This window comes from Canis lupus, chromosome 1 (assembly GCF_048164855.1).
Source record: "Canis lupus baileyi chromosome 1, mCanLup2.hap1, whole genome shotgun sequence".
In the NCBI taxonomy this organism is placed as follows: Eukaryota; Metazoa; Chordata; class Mammalia; order Carnivora; family Canidae; genus Canis; species Canis lupus.
The window spans coordinates 20,662,524-20,682,458 of record NC_132838.1 but is presented as its reverse complement, the minus strand read 5'-3'; the positions used below and the strand labels follow the sequence as shown (position 1 = coordinate 20,682,458).

Sequence of the window (19,935 nt, the reverse complement as noted above, 5' to 3'; positions counted from 1 at the left end):
TCACTGTAGTTAACGTCATTTTTAGAAATACTTCTCTGTCTTCAGCAAGTTGGCTTTTTTTTTTTTCATTTCTTTAAGTATAACATGTATTTATGTGCGGAGCTGGTATTCTCTCATATAAAATTCGGGAGGAGGGGGATAAGAAGGTACAGAAAAGCCTGGTAAAATTATCGGCTTCCTTTCTATAGAATGCTCCACGAACTACTTGCACCCATCTGCGCGTTTCATGCTGTCGCACTTGCACGGTGGCTGTCCCACCAGCCTGGTGAATGCCTGTCACCACCCTGTTCATTCTTTACTCAAGGACTTGCTCAGAAGTCATTAAGACTCTAACCCCCTTCTCCCATCTGACCCAGTAAGAAATACCCCCCGTTGGTCAGGTCGGTGCCCCAGGGACTTAGCCTGCCTCACATCCAGCCAGTGGAAGGCAAGCCTGACCCTTCCATGGGACAATCTGGTCCTGGTGTCCAGGGAAAGTCTCAGATCTGTGACTCCTCCACACCTGAATGTGTGTTCCCGTGATGCCACAGGACAGCATCTGGGGCCAAGGGGCTCCTTCTCCCTTCAGAGGAGCCAGGCCCTCACTCCACTCTTCCTGGAGTGTCCCGGCCTGACCTGGCCCTCGGTGGCTGCGGGTGCTCTGCGATAAGCAGAGCAAATACGGTAGCAGGCCGGGCCCCCAGTCGCCGCCCCCAAGGCTCCAGGGCAGGAGGAGTGTTTTCAGCCCACCTGGGGCTTTTGCCAGTACTTTATCTGTGTCCCCCATATCTCCTCAAAGTATGAGCAAACAGAAGCACAGTGCTTTATCAGGAGTTGTAATTCCTTACATCTCTCTTATCACCTGAGATTACCCAATCCTGCCAGAGCTGTAGGGATCTGCGCACAGGATAACAGGGCCCTTCTGGTAGCAAGTGGTCTTATCAACCCCGCAGCACTCGAAGGGTTGGAGGAGGCTTTCATTGCCACCCTGGTATTTTTCCGGATACACTTGCAACTTTCCTAAAAGGCCTGGCTTTATGACATGGGTTGTCTTTAGGAGACGTCGGGCCCTAAAAGTGGATGGCATTTGCATCTGGAGCAAGGAAATGCAAATCGCTGTGATGTAGGAGGTGTCCCCTGTTTCAGACTCCGATATGGTCTCGTTTCCTTCTCCCCTCTGCTCTGTCAGGGACACCGGTGACGTTTTATAAGTGAGGAAACTGAAGCTCAGGGCAGGGGCAGGATTCCTCCAGAGTCACAGAGCTCTAAGTATTGGAGCATGAGCTTGACCCCCGGAATACTGCAGACTCTAAGGCTTAGTGTACCCACTGTGCTGGGGGGGCTGAACCCTTGATTCCGCCTGGAGACTGGCTGCCCAACTTTAAATTTTGGCCTCTCTACTTCATTAGCTGTGTGACTTGTGGCAAGTTACCTAACTTCTCTGTGCCTCAGTTCCTCATCTGTAAAATGGGATTAATAACAGCATTTATTTCATGGAGTTGGGAAAATTAAATGTGTGTGTGTGTATTAGGATCAATTTTTATTCTATAAATGACTATTAATAATCTTATTTCAATGATAACTTCTGCCATTCTGAAACAAGGCAAAGAAGAATTGAAGCAACTGTTCAGATGATTAAATAATCAAACATGGAAGGAAGGAGAAAGCTCTAACACAACAGAATGGTGTTCGCTTATTTGGTTGTTTCTTTTGTTCTTCCTTTTTCTGGAAGTATATCTATTTCTCTTTTTTGCTTTGATAATAGACATCTGTCCACCCTTTGATTTTCCACCCTAGAATGTTCTTTACATGGAACAAATATGAAAACACACAGAAATGTACTTACTTAGTTGTTCATGCACCTTTCTCCTTTGTATCTTCCTCACATGCACATATATAGAAACATAAAGGTGAAAATGTACACATACTTACCTTTTGTTGGCATCTGAGAGCAGACTATTCCACTCCCATGAGGGTGTGTGTGTGTGTGTGTGTGTGTGTGTGTGTGTGGTGTGTGTGTGATAGGAATCAATTCCTCACTTGTTATCACAGGTGCGGTAGGTTGCCTTTCATGAAGTTAAATATTTGTCTCACTTACAAACTCCTACACTCTCAGGGTTGGAAGGGATCATAAAAGTCACCTTGTCCAACCACTTCTCTGATGTTTGAATTGCTTCTTGTGACGTCCTGGCTCGATGGCCCAGTAATCTATATTAGAATATTCCGATGACAAGAAGTTCACTAGCTCCTAAAACGGCCAGTTCCATCTTCCTATCTTGTTAGAGTCCACAGTCAAAGATGACACTAATGCTGGCTCTTCCAGGCTAATAGGGCACATGTATTTGAATAAAGCTTTTTTTAAAAAAAAAAAAAAAACATTTTATTTATTTATTTATTCCTGAGAGACAGCAAGAGAGAGGCAGAGACAGAGGCAAAGGGAGAAGCAGGCTCCCCGTGGGGAGCCCTATGTGGGAGTCGATCCCAGGACCCTGAGATCATGACCTGAGCTAAAGGCAGACACTCAACCAACTGCCCCTCCTTGACTTAAACCTTAAAGCCATTTTTTGGTAGGAAGAGCCATTTCAACATGTCTAACAGCAAAGTCCCTACTCAACATAAAAGAACTTACGCAATTATAAGAAAATGACAGGCACTACAACAGGAAAGAATAGGCAAGGTGTACACATCAATAATTTACAAAAGAAGAAATACTGGTGGCTAAAAAGTGTGCCCAAGATATTCAACCTCAATAATAATCAAATAGATGCTCTCAAAGCAACAATAACAAGTCAGATTGGTAAAGGTAAAACGAGCTCTGAGGGTATTCAGGATTGAGGATGAAGGTGTGAACAGGGGAAGGAGCAGTCTCCATCACAGCTGGCCGGGAATGTAAACTTATAAAAATAACTTTTCTAGAAGGCAATTTAGCAGTATGGATCAACATTAAGATGTACACAGTGACCCAGAAATCCCACTTGTAGGATTTTATCTAGATTTTTCTTTAGCAAATAATCAAAGAAGCACACAAATATACATATGGACACATGTTTCTGTGTAAATATTCATACACACGTGTGTGTATATCCATAACTACACGGTTGCTCTACCAGAACATTGGTAATGGTTTAAATGGTGTACAGTAGAGCTATTTAAAAGGATTTTATATATATTATTTTATATACATATATATAACATGGATATATATATAGGGAAATATATTTCAGTAGGGAAATATATCCAAGACATATTTTTGAGTGAAATGCCATGTTACAAAACAGCATGAATAACATAGTCTCATTTCCATAAAATTTATATATGTAAATATATCTTAGTCCCTAAATTCCACAATGAAAGGAGTAATCATATCTATGTATGTGTGCATACGTACATATATCTGTGTGTATATGTATATATATCAGAGTCCTTGAGATTTAATTCACAAATCATAAAATTAATCATTTTAAAGTGTCCAATTAAATGGTTTCTAGTATATTCACAGAATTACACAATCATCACCACTATCTAACTTTAGAACATTTTCTAAATAAGCCTGAAAGAAGACTTGTGCCCATTAACAGTTACTCCTCATGTGCCCACACTTTCAGTCTCCGAAAACTATTGACCTACTTCCTATCTGTATGGATTTGCCTATTCTGGACATTCCTTTAATGGAATCCTACAATGCGACTAGCTTCTTTCACGTAGCTTGTATTCAAGTTTCCTGTATGTTGTAGCATGGATCAATACCTAGTTGCTTTTTATGTCAAAATAACATTGCATTATATGGATATACCACATTTTGTTTACCCTTTCATCAGGTGGACATTGCGTTGTTTCCATTTGGGGCCTATTATGAATAAGGCTGCTCCGAAATTTTGTGTCCAAGTTTTTGTGTGGACGTATGTTTTCAGTCTCTTGGATATACGTATAGCTATAGGAGTATAGCTGTTGGGTCAAATGCTAACTCCATGTTCAAGCTTTTGAGGAATTTCTTTTTTTTTTTTTTCCTTTTTTTAAAAAGATTTATTTATTTATTTATTTATTTATTTATTTATTTATTTGTTTATTTATTATAGACATAGAGAGAGAGAGAGGCAGAGACACAGGAAGAGGGAGAAGCAGGCTCCACTCCAGGAGCCCGACGCAGGACACGATCCCAGGACTCCAGGATCACGCCCTGGGCCAAAGGCAGGTGCCAAACTGCTGAGCCACCCAGGGATCCCCAAGATTTTGAGGAATTTCTAAACTGGCTGCACCATTTTATAGTCCCCACCAACAATGAATGACAGTTCTAATTTCTCCACATCCTCTATACTTGTTATTGTGTGTCTTTTTGATTGTAGCCACCCTAGGGGGTATGAAGTGATAATATATATAATTTTTTAAATATATATATATTTTTTTATGTAGGCTCCATGCCCACTGCAGAGCTCAGCAAAGGGCTTGAACTCACAGCCCTGAGATCATGATCTGAGTTGAGATCAAGAGTCGGATGCTTAACCGACTGAGCCACCCAGGCATCCCCATAAATATTTTTTAATCAACACAATTCCATTCCAAATCCAAGCCTTTGTCCCTCTGTTTTGGGAAAAAATGCAAACTCTGCAATTCTTGAGGCCATAGATATGTAGAAAGAATAGAAAGAACGGAAAGATGGAAGAAGTCAGAGAGTTGGTTTAAAGTAGAGATGAGCAGGAGAGAATGCTAAAATCTAACAGTGAGCTAGACAAGAAGGGTCTCTTGTTTGATTCTAGATCAAAATGCCCCAAATCAATTTGCTCGGTGATGAAATTGCTGAACTTAGATATTTACCCAGAATGTTTCTTTTAACTGCTATAGCAATTCCTATTGAATGAGATAGTTTTAACAGATGTTTAAGATTCTGTAGAGTTCAAAAAAAAAAAAAAAAGATTCTGTAGAGTTCTAGTTGATTGGTTTTCATTCCATCTTCATAGTCGTATTTTAAATATTCTACATGTACTTGCTAATGGACACAGGGTGGTTTAATTTTATGAAATATTTAATATTCAAAATACGTTACTAGGAGACAAACTTCTATATTTCAAATACATATCCTAACAATTCATATTGACTCCTTTCCAGTCTTTTAAAAATAATTTTCTACTTTACCAATATTTTTGCATTTTTTAGGTCTTTTTTGCCAATTTTTTAAAAGTATGCCCATTGCCTTTTTAGTTCATTGCTATTAGAATTATTTACTTTTACCCATCCTTTAGCATTTTTTTGGATTTTAAGTCAATTTACTCTTTAATCCTTTTAAAATAATTTCACAGTGATAGATAACATATTTCAAAACTGGAAGCATTAATCATATGAATCATTTTAGTAATCCTCTCAAGGTGGCTTCAATTCCTTTGAACAGATTTATTCTTTCAAGTCCTGTCGTTTTACAAGCTCATAGTAAGTCAGTGTATCCCAACTGCTCTTTATTAGACATCATTTGTTTTGCATTTCATTAAGTTCAAGAATTATGTAGTATTTGTTGCAAATCATAGGATTTGGTGTTTTTGGAGTTTTAGGTTTAATTTGGTTTATTTTGGATTTAGCTTAGGCTCAGTGAAGTCATTTTGCCAAGTAGTTTTGCAGTAATTTGTCAGACCACCTTAGCTTAATGTCCATTTCATGTGTGATTCAAATTTCAGACATTGGCCATTTCTCAAATGCTTAAAACTAATGGAAAATATTCATTTCATTAAGCAGATTTATGTAGGTGTAAGCTTAAAAATGTGCAAAAGGCAATGATTTAATTCCTGAATACCGCTAATAGTTAAAAGTGGAAAATTAGGTATCTATCATATGATTTGCCCCCAAATCTATTTTTTAGTAAACATTTTTGGAGAAAATTATAACTCTGTGTACCATACTACGCCATTCTTTAAGTTAGGTTTGTCTAAATATACTTCCTTGGACATGACCTGATAGAGCCACCATAATCTGAATAAGCAGATTGTTATTCTTAGATAATATCCTCTGTAGAAATAAGTTTCAGTTGGTGACTGACCCAGGACAACATAGAGTGAAATCAATGGAAAAGTAAATCAAAATAAATTCTTTGCATTTCAAATAAAGGGATTTCTTTTAGAGTTGGTTTTCAACATATGACTTCCACATAATGACAGGATTTAGGATCTGGTTAGAAGCTTATATTTAATGTTAAATTTGAAGATTCTAAAGAGAGACTCTGTACCAGTAGGTGTTTACCATACAATGATGTAATGCGCCTATGATCCACTCTGGGAACTACAGCAGGCGTCCCCACCTTCTACGCCCCCTAAAATCAGCATGAAACAAGCACAGTGACTGCTGACTAAAGGTGATAAAAATGGCAGTGGCATTATGGGCTCTGATTCTAGAAAACGTTCCTAGGTGCAGATAAAGCTTCTACATTCTGATGCAAGGACGAAAAATATGAATCCATTTGGTCCAGAGACCTTTACATGGGCTGAATTTTGCCCCCTGCCCTACCAAATTCATATATTGAAGTCCTTACCCCTAATACCCTAGATCTGACTGTATTTGGACCTTGACCCTTAGAGAGGTAATTAATTTAAAATGAGATCATTAAGAGAGCTCCTAATCCAGTATGAGTGGTGTCTTTATGAGAAGAGGAGATTAGGACACAGTTGCGTAGAAAGAGAAGATGATTTGAAGACCCTGGGAGAAGATAGCCATCTATAAGCCAAGGAGAGAAACCTCCAAGGAAACCAACCTTCCTGATACCTTCATCTTAGATCACAAGCCTCAAAACTGTGCGAAAATAAATTTCGGTGATGGAAGCCATCCAGCCTCCAGTACTTTGTTAAGGCAGCCCTGGAAAACCAACCTCGAATCTCAAACTTGAATCTCAAATACTCAGCTTTCTGACATACAATATCGAATGGATTTCAGTGATTACAGGCAGATATTCATTCGTTTTAAGACACAAAGCAGTGATTTGGGGCCTTTTCTTGACTAGTTGTTAAAGGGGCAAGTTTGTTCCACGTGGATGAGGTGGAAGGCATGTCCTGCACATCTGTAAAGTGTTCGAGGACAGACGTCGCTGCTTCTCTGTGCGGGGTAGCAGGGTATAGGCGGTGCGGGCAGTGGTTGTGGGCACAGCCTGTTGAATTTAAGGGCACCTCGCTCAGAAGGTGGTGGTGAAGAGCAATGTCACTAAGATGTGTTAAGCAGGGCCTGGCCTGCAGTGAATGCTGTCAAAGTGGTAGTTGTTATTTTTATTGTTGTGGAATCAAAGAAATTGGAAGTAAAAAAGAACTTCTATATTATTATTGTTTTTTTTCCTCCTGGTAATAATAATTCCCATGCACAGCAATAATAATAATAAAAAGAACTAGATTAAGCAACACTAAGTAATAGTGTAAGTTTTGGTAGGGATGCCAAAGCTTTGGGCTGGTGGGCAGCCCATCACTACTTGCTAATCTTTGAGGAGAATCTTTTCTCCTAATTTAACACATTTTCCTTTGGTATCTAGTCTCCCCAGTTCTTTTAATTTTTTTTTTTAAAGATTTTGTTAATTTATTTGAGAGAAAGAGAGAGCATGAATAAAGGGAGAGGCAAAGGAAGAGGGAGAAGTGGACACAAGCCCAGGACTCTGAAATCAAGAGTTGGATGCTGGGGGCACCTGAGTGGCTCAAGTCGTGGAGCATCTGCCTTCTGTTCAGGGAGTGATCCCAGGGTCCTGGGATCGAGTCCCGCATCGGGTTCCCTGCAGGGAGCCTGCTTCTCCCTCTGCCTGTGTCTCTGCCTCTCTCTGTGTGTCTCTCATGAATAAATAAATAAAATCTTAAAAAAAAAAATAAGAGTTGGATACTTAACTGGGCCACTCCGGTGCTCCCTCCCCAGTTCTTTTAAACTTTTATTAACTTCACTTTTGCTTTTTCATACATCTTTTGGGCCTTTTTTTTTTTTTAATTTTTTTTTCATTTATTTATGATAGTCACACAGAGAGAGAGAGAGAGGCAGAGACACAGGCAGAGGGAGAAGCAGGCTCCATACACCGGGAGCCTGACGTGGGATTCGATCCCGGGTCTCCAGGATTGCGCCCTGGGCCAAAGGCAGGCGCCAAACCGCTGCGCCACCCAGGGATCCCCTCTTTTGGGCCTTTTTGATACACTGTTTTATTTCTTCTGAATCTTGAACTGCCTATGTTTTCTCAGTCCTCAGGTCCAGCACCAAAATCTGACTTGGGGGCCTGCAGAATGCCCGGTTGTTTCTAGAATCTTCTCCATCTGGAGCTGATTTGAACAAACGAAATCCTCTGGGCTTCCAACTTTAGAGAAAAATGACATCAATACAAAAAAAAAAAATTTATAGTGCCTGGCAGGTTACCTCAAGACAGAATTTGATACATTTAAAATATTGAGTTTCAAATTGATGGTGTCAATCTACATCGGAGGGTAGCTGATGTTCTGCTTTCGCTCTTGGCAACTCCCAGACCTGATCTTTGATATCCAGGTTATTTCTGGTTTACTCAGGAGGGTTTATGTCTTTTCAGAGACTGCAGGGTAACCATTGGTCATTCTACAAATGAATTCACTTTAAATTCACTCATAAAACAAAACAAAGAAGAAAAAAATCACAATAGCAATTCGCAGAACTTTTCCTCGAGGAGTGCAGGTAGCATGACTCAGGGAAGGGTATCAGCTTTAGGCCCTTTTTCAAACATGTCCCAGGAAAGTGGTATGGACTGAAGACCTCCAGAGGGCTTACTTTTTCAGGAGTTCAGGGAATCAACAAATCTCACACCATCCCATCCCCCTACAATCACTCAGCCTGTGTGGCCAGAACACTCAGTCCCACTGGCATCTCAGGAACTTCCAGCAGCAGGGCCCAATTCTGAGAGGAAACCAGCAGCCTGCAATGTTTAAAGTAGGTGGAATTTTATCTCAGCATCGCCACTTGGCATCTTGTCTGTGTGGATATTGTCCTCTGGAATTGTGCAGTGCGCAGCCTACACAACCATACACAGTAGCCCCTTTTCAGTTCCTATTTCTATGCCTCAGCCCCTGTCTGAACATCTTCCAAGTACCTTGGCCCTCATCTTGCTTCCTGGGGACCCAGACTCTTTCTTAGGGGACTTTCCATGGACCCTCAGCTCCCTGCTCAGGACCTTATATGCTCCCCAACGCTGTCTCTTTCCATTAGTACTTATATGTCCTTTCGATGTTGGCTGTGTAAGAGGTTAGACTAACCTGAAAAATCAGTTTATAAGAGGTTGCGAATTGCTGCTGCTGACATTGTCTATATAGTATGGAGCCTGGATCCTAATGAGATTTCAGCAGAACTTGTTAATATTACTCTCATTGATATTTTACTATGTATTGACTTAGCCATGCTGTTTACCTTTTAACAGTGGTTTTTACACTGTTGATGGAAGAAATAAATCTAACAGTAGAAATCTCAGCACTGAAGAAGTTGATTTTGTGGGAAACCTTTCTATAAGGATGACAGTGAAAGGCCTAAAAAAAAGAAAAAGAAAAAAACAAAACAAACAAACAAAAAACCTAAAAAAATCACCCCTATTTGATCTGCTACAGTATCAGGAATTCTGTTGTCAGGCAAATAGGCGAATGGGTCCTTTCATGAGTGAGAACATTGTGTAGCATGGGAGTTCTTAAATATGAGTTGAGGGCAGCCCGGGTGGCTCAGCTGTTTAGCACTGCCTTCAGCCCAGGGTGTGATCCTGGAGACCTGGGATCGAGTCCCGCATCGGGCTCCCTGCATGGAGCCTGCTTTTCCCTCTGCCTGTGTCTCTGCTTCTCTCTCTCTCTGTGTCTCTCATGAATAAATAAATAAAATCTTAAAAAAGAAAAATGTGAGTTGAGCATCAGGATGAGTCCTGGGCTGCATCCCTAAAGTTTCTGAGGCATGAGGTCTGGGATGGGAGGTGGGAATTTGCATTCCCAACAATCCCCCAGGTGACACTGACGTTCCTGGTCTGGGACCACTTTGAGAACCAGTCATGTAGTGGAAAGAACAGTGGGTCAGCCAGAGGAGACACAAGTTCTAGTCCATCCGGGTCTTCGAACATGTGAGATCCTAAGCAAGTTTCTTCAGTGTCCTGAGCCTCAAAGTTCTCCTGTGTCACCAGAGGGGTGGCCTGGACAGTCTCCAAGGTTGCCTCCAGCTCAAATTCCTTCCAGTTCAAATTCTGAGCTGATCATACCACATGGTCCAGGATGTGGTGGGGACCAGCCGTAGCCTCACTGGGGACAGCTTCCCTTATTTGGGGAGACCCTCACTTCATTCACAGGTGCAGCAGCCGCCTTTCTGGATCTAAAAGAGGCCTTTCTCCGAGGGAGTGAGTCCTGGAGGCTCAGAGGTGAGAACTCTCTGGTTTTGGCAGCTACACCTACAGACTCCAGAGCTCCCCACACTCAGGGCTCCTGTCCCCCAAATCATCTGTCTTCCACCTATTCATCCCTCCCCTTTCCACCCTCTCCTGAAAGCCACTCATCTTTGTACTGTCTCCATAGTTTTGCCCTTTCCAGAATGTCATATAGGAGTGCATATAGCAGTATGTTGTATATACTATACAATATGTATGGCACATACATGCAGTGTGCGGCCTTTTCAGATTGGCTTCTTCCACTTAGTAAATGCATTTAAGTTTCTTCCGTATCTTTTCGCGGCTTGAGAAATCATTTCTTTCTTTAAAAAAAATTTATTTAAGTATAGCTGACACACGATGTTACACTAGTTTCAGGCGTACAACATAGTGATTCAACAAGTCTATAGGTTATTTTATGCTCACCACAAGTGTAGCTACCATCTGGCACCATGCAACACTATTACAAACTATGCTGTGCCTTTCATCCTGTAACTTACTCATTCCATAACTGGAAACCCATATTTCCCACCACCGCCCCCCCTTCCTCCATCATGCTCAACTCCCTACCTCCTAACCCTCTGGGAACCATCAGTTTGTTCTTTGTATTTATGGGTCTGTTTCTGTTCCTGTTTGTTTTGTTTTTTTTTTAGATTCTGTACCTAAGTGAAATTATACGGTATTCATCTCTCTCTGTCTGACTTATTTCACTCAGCATAATACCCTCTAGGTTCATCTATGTTTTTACAAATGATGAGGTTTCATTCTTGTTTACGGCCAAGTAATATTCCATTGAATATATATACTGCATCTTCTCTATCCATTTATCTATTGCTGGATTCTTAGGTTGGATAGCTCATTTTTCTAAAAATTGAATAATATCCCATTATCTAGATGAACCACATCTTTCTAACCCATTCAGCGACTGAGGCACATCTTAGTTGCTTTCAGTTTGGGTAATTATGAATAAAGCTGCTATAAACATCTGTGTGTAGGTTTTTGTGTGGATAGAAGGTTTCAGTCCCTCTGGGTACATACCAAAGAGTGAGATTGCTGGATCATCTTGAATATTTAGTTTTGTAAGAAGCTGCCTGACTCTCCTCCCAGTTGGGTATACCATTTTGCATTCCCACTAGCAACATAGGAGAGTTCCTATTAGTCTACACCTGTGCCAGCGTTTGCTATCAGTGTTCTATATTTTGGCCATTCTAGTAGCTGTGTAGTGGTATCTCCTCAGATTTATTTGTTTTTAGTAAACCTATGTTAGGTTCAGTGATTGCTTCTTTTCAAAGTTATTCTTCTCCTCTTGTCAATGATTAATCATTCATTAGAAAATATTAATGAAAATAAGCATTAAGCTCACTAGTCCAGTAGTTTCTGAAATTTGCCTTTTATCTTCTCTCCTTTCTTTGGAAAGACAGGACAATATTTCCTTATGTTGTTCTGGCATCTCTCTTCTTCTCCATTATTTTTCAAAGACTTCCTGCATTGATTTTGAGATCACATTTGCAAATACTTTGGGCATCCAGGGATATAACTTGTTTGGGCCTGAGATTTGAATACAGTCAACATGGCTAGTGGTAATCATTGCTCCAAACTTGTGTTCCCCTTCTCTCTTAGTGATACTTATTCTCTGTAAGGTTGATGATCATGATCCTGTAGTGAGTATATAAGTAAAGAAGAGTTAAGCAGTGTTGCTTTTATTTTACTCTTTTATCCAGGAATAATATTAACTGGTTGGCAACCATGTGGCAAGGGAATGAACCATCAGAATGAAGGCTTATTTAGGTGCTTGCTGGCTGGACATCAGGTTGCTTTTATTCCAAAGGAGATCTCAGGGCCCGTGGCGCTTTTTTGTTCCCCTAACTATGAACATAAGCCATGAGAGTGTTGCTGGTAATTAGTTCCGTAATACTGATAGGAACCTGTTTGGGCTCCGGATTATCTTTTTCTGTATTTGTTTTTGATTGTGCAACTACATTGTTAACTCCTTGAAAACACAGACTCTTTCCCATACCACTACCATAAGTAGATTGCTTATTACTGATGTGGATATGTCAGTAATATTTTGATTATTCTTTAAAGAAAAATCTAAGAATTTTAAAAAATTGGGCACTGGAGTGTTTTGTTGTTTTTTTTTTTTTTTCCTAATTAGCCATTTACATAGAAGCATGTCTTTAACTATTACTGTTTTCCTCTGTTTCCCCTGATACATAACAACTCCCACAAACGTCTTGCGGTTTCTACTCGGTCAAAATGTATTTACGAGTTTAAGTGAAAGCCCAATATCACATTTCCATTATTTCTCTGGAATCTTGTACAGCAGAAAGTTTGCAATCGAGTCTCAATTAATCTCTGTTGGATGCCTAATTCTTAGGGAGGTTTACTAAATACTTCAGGTACAATTACAGAACTGGAGCTCAAAGAAAGATAGGCGGATCAGAGAATCAAAATGGAAAGAAAAAAAGAAAAGCAACCTCCAGATGAGAGGCTCAGCCTGGTGTGTCATCGTATTTGTCTTGCAGAAATGGATGGTTTAATGGGTCCTGCATCTCAGGTCAGCAGGCTCGGCCCGCTGATGGGGCTGGGGCTGCTCTAGGGGGGGATGGCAAGCGAGACACCTGCTAGCTTAAGTTCCAAAGGTCTCCCGAGTCATATTACAGAGACATTCCCGAGTAATTTCATTGAGCTGCTCTTAAAGCAGTTTATGTGCACTGCAGTAATGGGTAAACTAGCTATTTTGACACATTGCAAAAGAATGTTTTTGAAAAGAGAAGCACTCCTAGTGAAAACAGACAAATGATTGAGGGATATTTCATTGTAGCTGAACTCGGTGTTGATGTAGGTGTTTAAACAGCCAGTTCCCCACTCGCTATTTAAATATCTATATACTGAATTAGTTATTCACCAGGGGGAGATGTTGAAGAGAAGCAAAAATGATACAATTAAGTTACAAATATAGGAGATACAGTCCAAAATATCCCAACTGTCCTCTTTTTCTTCTTTAACAAGTGTCATTATATTTTGATGTGTTTAATAATACAGCAGAGGTTAAATGAAACATGAAAAAGGGATGTACATTAAAATTGAGATAACTCTTCCTTCAGTGAAGTGGAACCCAGCAGATGTAGCAGCACACTGTAATTGCTGCCTGTTTCCTGTCAGTCTGATTAAGTTGCGTTGTCCCGGCTCCAAGTGTAAGAATCAGTGGCTTCCCATAGGGCACAGCATGGGACGACGGGCTGAAGGCAGTGGCATAACTACGCGTGCCTCCTGCTTCTCCTGGTAATAGTGTAGACACACAATATACATTGATGACATATAAAATCAATAGGCTGTGTAGTGTATTAAGAACACGCTGCCATCCATCTTCTCGGAGTTACGTCCCAGGAAAGCCAACTAAACAATAACACCCCGAAATCTGACGCTCAGTGGATCAATCTGCTGACTCCAGAGCCAACGACAACCGGGAGGCTCGTTTTGTAAAGAAACATAGATAAGTTTAGATGGAATCTAAATTTGACCAAATCTGAGATCTCTATCAACTGCTTTTAGTTCTTCCCCCGTCCCAACTGTGTGTTGTGGTTTCTCACCATCCAGTCAGTTGACAAATATTTACTGGGCACCAAAGGAAGTCCGACACTGTGCTAGGATTTGGAGAGGAGAGATCCCAGGAAGTTTATGATCCACTTGGGAAGACAATGCCAACATAACCGAAGAGCTAGGAGATACACTGTAGGAGCGAGACTTGGGAGGGAGCAGCTTAGCGTAGCCTGGAGTAGCGGGAAAGGCCTGGCAGGAGGAAGGAGCTGGAAATAGGCCTTGGAGGATGGGTAGGGCTTCAGTGAGGGGAGCGCAAGAGGGAAGGCAGGCGCACTACGCTGTGAAATCCTGCTGGCCAGAGCTCCCCTGCTTCTAGAACCATGAGCTCAGGGCACCTGGAAGAGCTAGCTCTGTCCAATTGGAATGAATGGGATGGGAACAAAGACCCATAGGGATGGACTGGGTGAGTATCCCAGTAAAGGCACCTCCCTGCAGTGATCTCTCACCCTCTTTAAAAATAAGTGTATCCTAATAACTATCAGAAGTTACTGATTTACCCTCATTCCCCTGAAATTGATTCGGTTTCCCTAAGGAAGTCTTGGATGTGTGTTTTCATATTTAATTCAATGAAATGCATGGCTGCAATAGAAATGGTGGCGTGGTGTGAGGAAAGGCATCATGATTTGTTCCCCGTGAAGTGATTCGACCACGTTTTTTCGGACCGTGTAGAGAGTTGTGTTGATCTCAGGTAAACATAACCGAAATGACGTATGATAAGTGAACCATAATATACTATGTTATGTTGGATGTAGACAATTTGGACTTGTCACCTAAAAGGGGGCATAGAGACATTGAGTTCTGGAATCTGCTCTAACATGCTGACTTCATAAAGTCTGAGAGAGGAGATGAGAATTCTATAGAAATGATAAACAATAACAGAAACAATAATTATATATAAATAATAGTACCACATAGACAAAGCTAAGAGGACGGTGTCCAAGGTAACTCAGAGGAGGGAGGGATGACTTACAGCTGCCAGCAATCAATGCATATTATTTCTGGTATGCAGGTTTGACTCCAGGTTGACTTTAAGTTTATATCCTCAGGCAGTGCATTTCACTTGGGGGCCCCGGCAAATAAGTTCTGGGGTGTCAACAGCTTTGACTTAATGACTTCCAGTCTAATGAGAAAACTTAAGACCTTGAAAAAGAGGAAAAAAAAAATCAGCCAGTCAATCGATTATTATGCGTAAGCCCTTGAAATAAGTTTGGAATAATCATGGTCCTTTATATGTCCAGGAAAGAAGATTTCCTTTGAGCAGTGTAGACACAAATGGACTGAAATGAGATTGGATTAACTGGATTCATCTGTGTAGCACTCAGGTAGTAAGAAGCCAAGCTGGTTTAGATACCTTTAATACTCTTAGATACTCCGTAACCTGTTTCCTTGGCTGTCATTGCTTCCCTAGCACATCCTCCTTTGCATGACTGGAGGAATTCCAGGGACCCTGCAGTAATTTCACACTTCACACTCTCAGGAGAGTTGGCCTGTCTTTCTATCTGCAATACCATTGGCTTCCATGTGGCGCCTGCTTTTTCCTTTTCCCTGGCTCCTACGGCTGGCCTTGCGGTTCTCTGTCAACATGTTGCCCAGGAGTGGACCCATCTGATGGTCATGGTCAAGTGACATGGGTCAACATCTCTTGCCACGAGGTGTATTAACTCCTGGGACGTTCTCTGCTGCTTCCTGTCAGTCTCAGTGCTTTCATGGAGGACTGACAGTTACCTTCCCTCAAAGCTTCTACAAACCTGATTTACATTTTTGGTTACCATACTTATTTCTTGGCAGTCTGATATAAACTTTTGGTAGGAGTGGTGGAATCAAAGGTGGTATTATCATCAGCTATTGTTTTTTAAAGATTTTATTTATTTATTCATGAGAGAGAGAGAGACACACACACACATGGGCAGAGGGAGAAGCAGGCTCTTTTTTGGGAGACCAGTGGGGGACTCGATCCCAGGACCCCGGGATCACACCCTGAGCCAAAGGCAGACGCTCAACCACTGAGCCACCCAGATCCCCTCAACTATTTTTGAAATAGCTCTTTCCTTCACACAACAGCCGTTAGTCCTTGGACCAAGATGGTCTGACTCCACCTTTTCTTTTACAGCATATACTTTCCTTCTTTTTTTTTTTCTTGTTTTATAAATATTTTATTTAAATTCAATTTAGTTGACATATACTATATTATTAGTTTCAGTGGTTGAATTTAGTGATTCATCAGTTGCATATAACACCCAGTGCTCATTACATCAAGTGCCCTCCTTAATGCCCATCACCCAGTTACCCCATCCTTCTCCCCACCTCCCCTCCAGCAACCCTCAGTTTGTTTCCTATAGTTAAGAGTCTCTTCTGATTTGCCTCCCTCTCTGTTTTCATACTATTTTATTTTTCCTTCCCTTCCCCTATGTTCATCTGTTTTGTTTCCTAAATTCCACAGATGAGTAAAATCTATAGCATAAACTCTTCTAAGTGATATCTTGGTCCTTCTTAAAAGTAAATGCATGACAGAACAACATATTCCATTGTCCACGCAAATCACACATGCTGTCATTCACATAATGCTATCTCCTTAAATTAAGTGTGGATAACATTTATTAGGAGAGTCTCCCTGTTTGGAAAGCAAATTACTTGCTAGGGAGGAAAATATGAAAGCACAATACAGGGCGATTCTCAACTTTGGCAGCATTTACATTTTGGACCAGACAGTTCTTTCCCTGGGCACCTGTCCTATGCATTATAGAATGGTTAGTAGCATCTTTGACTTCTACCCATTATAGGTCAGTAACACTTCTCCTGCTATGACAACCAAAAATACCTCTAAGCATTGCCAAATGTCTCCTGGGGTTGGGGGAGGTGGGGAGGTGGGGAGGGAATGCCTAGTTGAGAATTACTACTTTAGAAAAGTTACTAAAATACATATTTTTAAAATATAGAACTATTCTACAGCAGTCATGTTCCCAACTTGAACAAATATTGCTGTCCTGAAACTAAAACTAAGACTTTGGGAAAGGTCATCCAATCACTGTAAATCTTCTCAAGTTTTCTACAAATTAAAGGAATGTCACATAAAATCTCCATATCAGCTGGTAATCTTTGTGAAGTGCCAAAGAATGTGAAAAGAGGAGTTTGTGGTCTATGGAATGGTAGGATTGATAAACGTTCCCAGCAAAGTTACACAGCATATCATTAAACAGGTGGCTTAATTTAGAAAAGAAAGTGTAATCATAGGCACTATGATGGGTTTATGAGAACCAAGCAAACAAACAACCTAATTTGTTTTTCTTTATCTTTTGGATACATTATTAGTTTGGGTAGCACTCAGACACCAACTGGGTGCACAGCAATACAATTCTGATGCTAACCACCTGGAGTTAGTATCCATTCCCTTAAGTTAAGGGCTCAGTCCTCGGCCCACACTTTGGATACAAATGGAGTCTTCAGGACACCCACACTTCTGGCACGCTGGCTTCTAGTCCAGGAGGTTCCCTCCTCAGGTGTGATAATTCACTAGAACTACTCATAGAACTCCGGAAAGTGCTATACTTACAATTACACTTTTATTATAAAGAGCATACATAAGGCTAGGTCTGGGAAAGAGCACAGAACTTCTATGCCCTCTTCTTTTGGTGGCAGGACCTATCACTCCCTCAAATCATCAGTGTGTTCACCAGCCAGGAAGCTCTGCTGAACTCTGATTTTTACTGGGGTTCAGGGAGGATTGATTAAATTATTGGTCATGTGATTGAATTCCATCTCTGATCCCCCTCCCTTCTTTGGAGGTTGAGGAGGCTGCAAGTCTCATCTCTAATCTCGTGGTTAGTCTTTCTGGTGACCAGCTCTCTTCCTCAAGCTATCTGGGAGTCTACTAAGTTGCTCATTAACATAACAAAGACACTCCTATCACTCAGGAAATTCCAAGGGCTTTTGAAGCTTCTTGCCAAGAACCTGGGACAAAGACCAGACAAATTCTTTATTATGCCATAAGTAGATAGGGAGAATTGAACAAATCTATCTTTACTTTGGCAAGACAGTTGATATAGAGTGTGTTCCTAACTTAGTGGAAAATGTGTAGAAATATTAGCTGGTTAATGGTATAGTCAATGGAATTCATGGTTAGTTAAATAAATATATCCAAAGGGTTTGGATTAACCCAGAAGAATAAAAATTAAATTAGGCCAAAGGAGGCATACCTATCAAATTTCCAGATGACGTACAACTATGAGGGATAGCTAATGCTTTAGAAAAAACAAATAAAGGTTCAAAAGGACTTCACACATAAAAGCAATACAAAGACATGCACTTCCATAGTCATCAAGGATTCAGGTTCCTTCCGTCATTCTTTTCCGTCTACCATTTTTGCTTTCCATTTTCAGGTTGTTTTATGATCCAGGAGGACTGCTGGAGCTTCAACAATAATAATTATATTCCAGACAAGAGGAAAGAAAAAGAAGAAGTGAAAACGAGTACATCTCCCAGTCGCCAAAATGTCTTTTAAAAAGCCTTCCCAGAAGTTTCCCCAAACTTTCACGTAAAACTCATGGGCTTGAGCTTTGTCACTAGGCTGCAAGAGAAGCTAGAAAATAGAAATTTTTTTTCTTAACTGAACACAAAAGCTGTCCTATCTCCAAAACCAACCAACCAACCAACCACCCAAACAAGCAAACCAATAAACAATGAACATCTTAAAAGTCTGAAATAGGATAAATACTAACATGTTGAAACTAACAAGATGAATAAATCATCTTGATTTTTGTATTAAAATGAGTTTAAAATTTAACAAATATGTCTTGTAAGTATGGTGAAAAAGTTTGTGAAATAAAATATTGGTGAATACACTCCAGCCATGTAGTAAAGGAATAATACTTGTCAGAGGAGGGATTATTTCAAAATGCAAAGATGGTTTAATATTTAAATCCACTTTGTCGCTCCTCTGCCTCTGTCGCTCCTCTGCGCCTCTCAGAATTCAGGTGCTTGGGTTCCTCTTTTGACTCCGGCATTTTAAAAAAATTCTTATTCTTCAAAATTAAAGGCAATGCTTACAGTGAGTATATAGGCAGTGTTGTAATAATGTTTTTTTTTTTTTTAACATCTTTTAGGACAATTCATACTTAAGATTCTTGAAAATGGAATTGGTAGGACAGAGTGCAGGCACATTTTACATTTTGTTACATCTGACAAGCTGCCCTTCAAGAAGACAGTATCGATTCACAATTGAAGGCATTGTGCAGGAGTGCCTGGTCTTTCCTAACTTTACCTAACACTGGTCAGTGTCATGTTTTTTTTTGTTTTTTTTTTCATTCAAAGTCTTTTTAATGAGTGTCATGTTTAAGAAAAAAAATCTTTGCTAATGAGAAAATAGGAAAAAAGTTGAACATTATTGTAGTTTTAAATAATATTTCTTTATAAGTGTAAGTATCATCTTTCAAATGCCTTTTACTTTATTTTTCCTCTTCCTCATATTTCATTTTCATTTTCTGGTCCTTTTTTCATCTTTCTCCTGTTGATTTGGAGAAATACTTTCTATGTTAAAGATGTTTTGCCCAGTTTGTTATTTATCTTTTAGCATAATTTCAGTGTCATTTTTTCATAGAGAAGTTGTAAATTTCAGTTTTTTAATCTATTCAATTGTTTTTTCATTTTTTAAATAGCTTCTAATCATATTGCCATGTTATAAAAAGTCTAGTATCTTCTTCCAGTATCCTTTTTTCTTCATGTAAATGATTAATCCATTTTTGTTTTGCCTTTGTGAATGGTATGAGATGGATATATGGTGTTTTCCCCTTTAACATTTAGATATTTTTCTACTACTTATAGAAATACCATCTTTATAATATATTGAAGTTTCATTTATATACAGGAATAAATTTTAGCATAAAACTGTAGGACTTATATGAAAAGAATTATAAAAGTGAACTGAAGAACAATTAGTAAACGTGATAAATGGGGAGTTAGACACTATTTCCAAATTGGAAGAATCAATACTGCATAGGTTCCCACTATTC

At 40.0% G+C, this 19,935-nt stretch overlaps 1 long non-coding RNA gene across 2 annotated transcripts in view; it reads left to right on the top strand.

Moving 5' to 3' along the window:
• The window catches only part of LOC140613015 (uncharacterized), a 38,730-nt gene extending 19,957 nt beyond the window's left edge, over nt 1-18,773 (top strand). Inside the window, exon 3 of one of the 2 annotated variants that reach the window (XR_012014146.1) lies at nt 18,307-18,773. This is a non-coding gene — a long non-coding RNA (uncharacterized lncRNA). Of the gene's footprint in view, nt 1-4,055; nt 4,285-18,306 lie in introns of those variants that run through there. The other variant, XR_012014155.1, reaches the window with a different exon arrangement.
• Nucleotides 18,774-19,935: the final 1,162 nt, after the last annotated feature.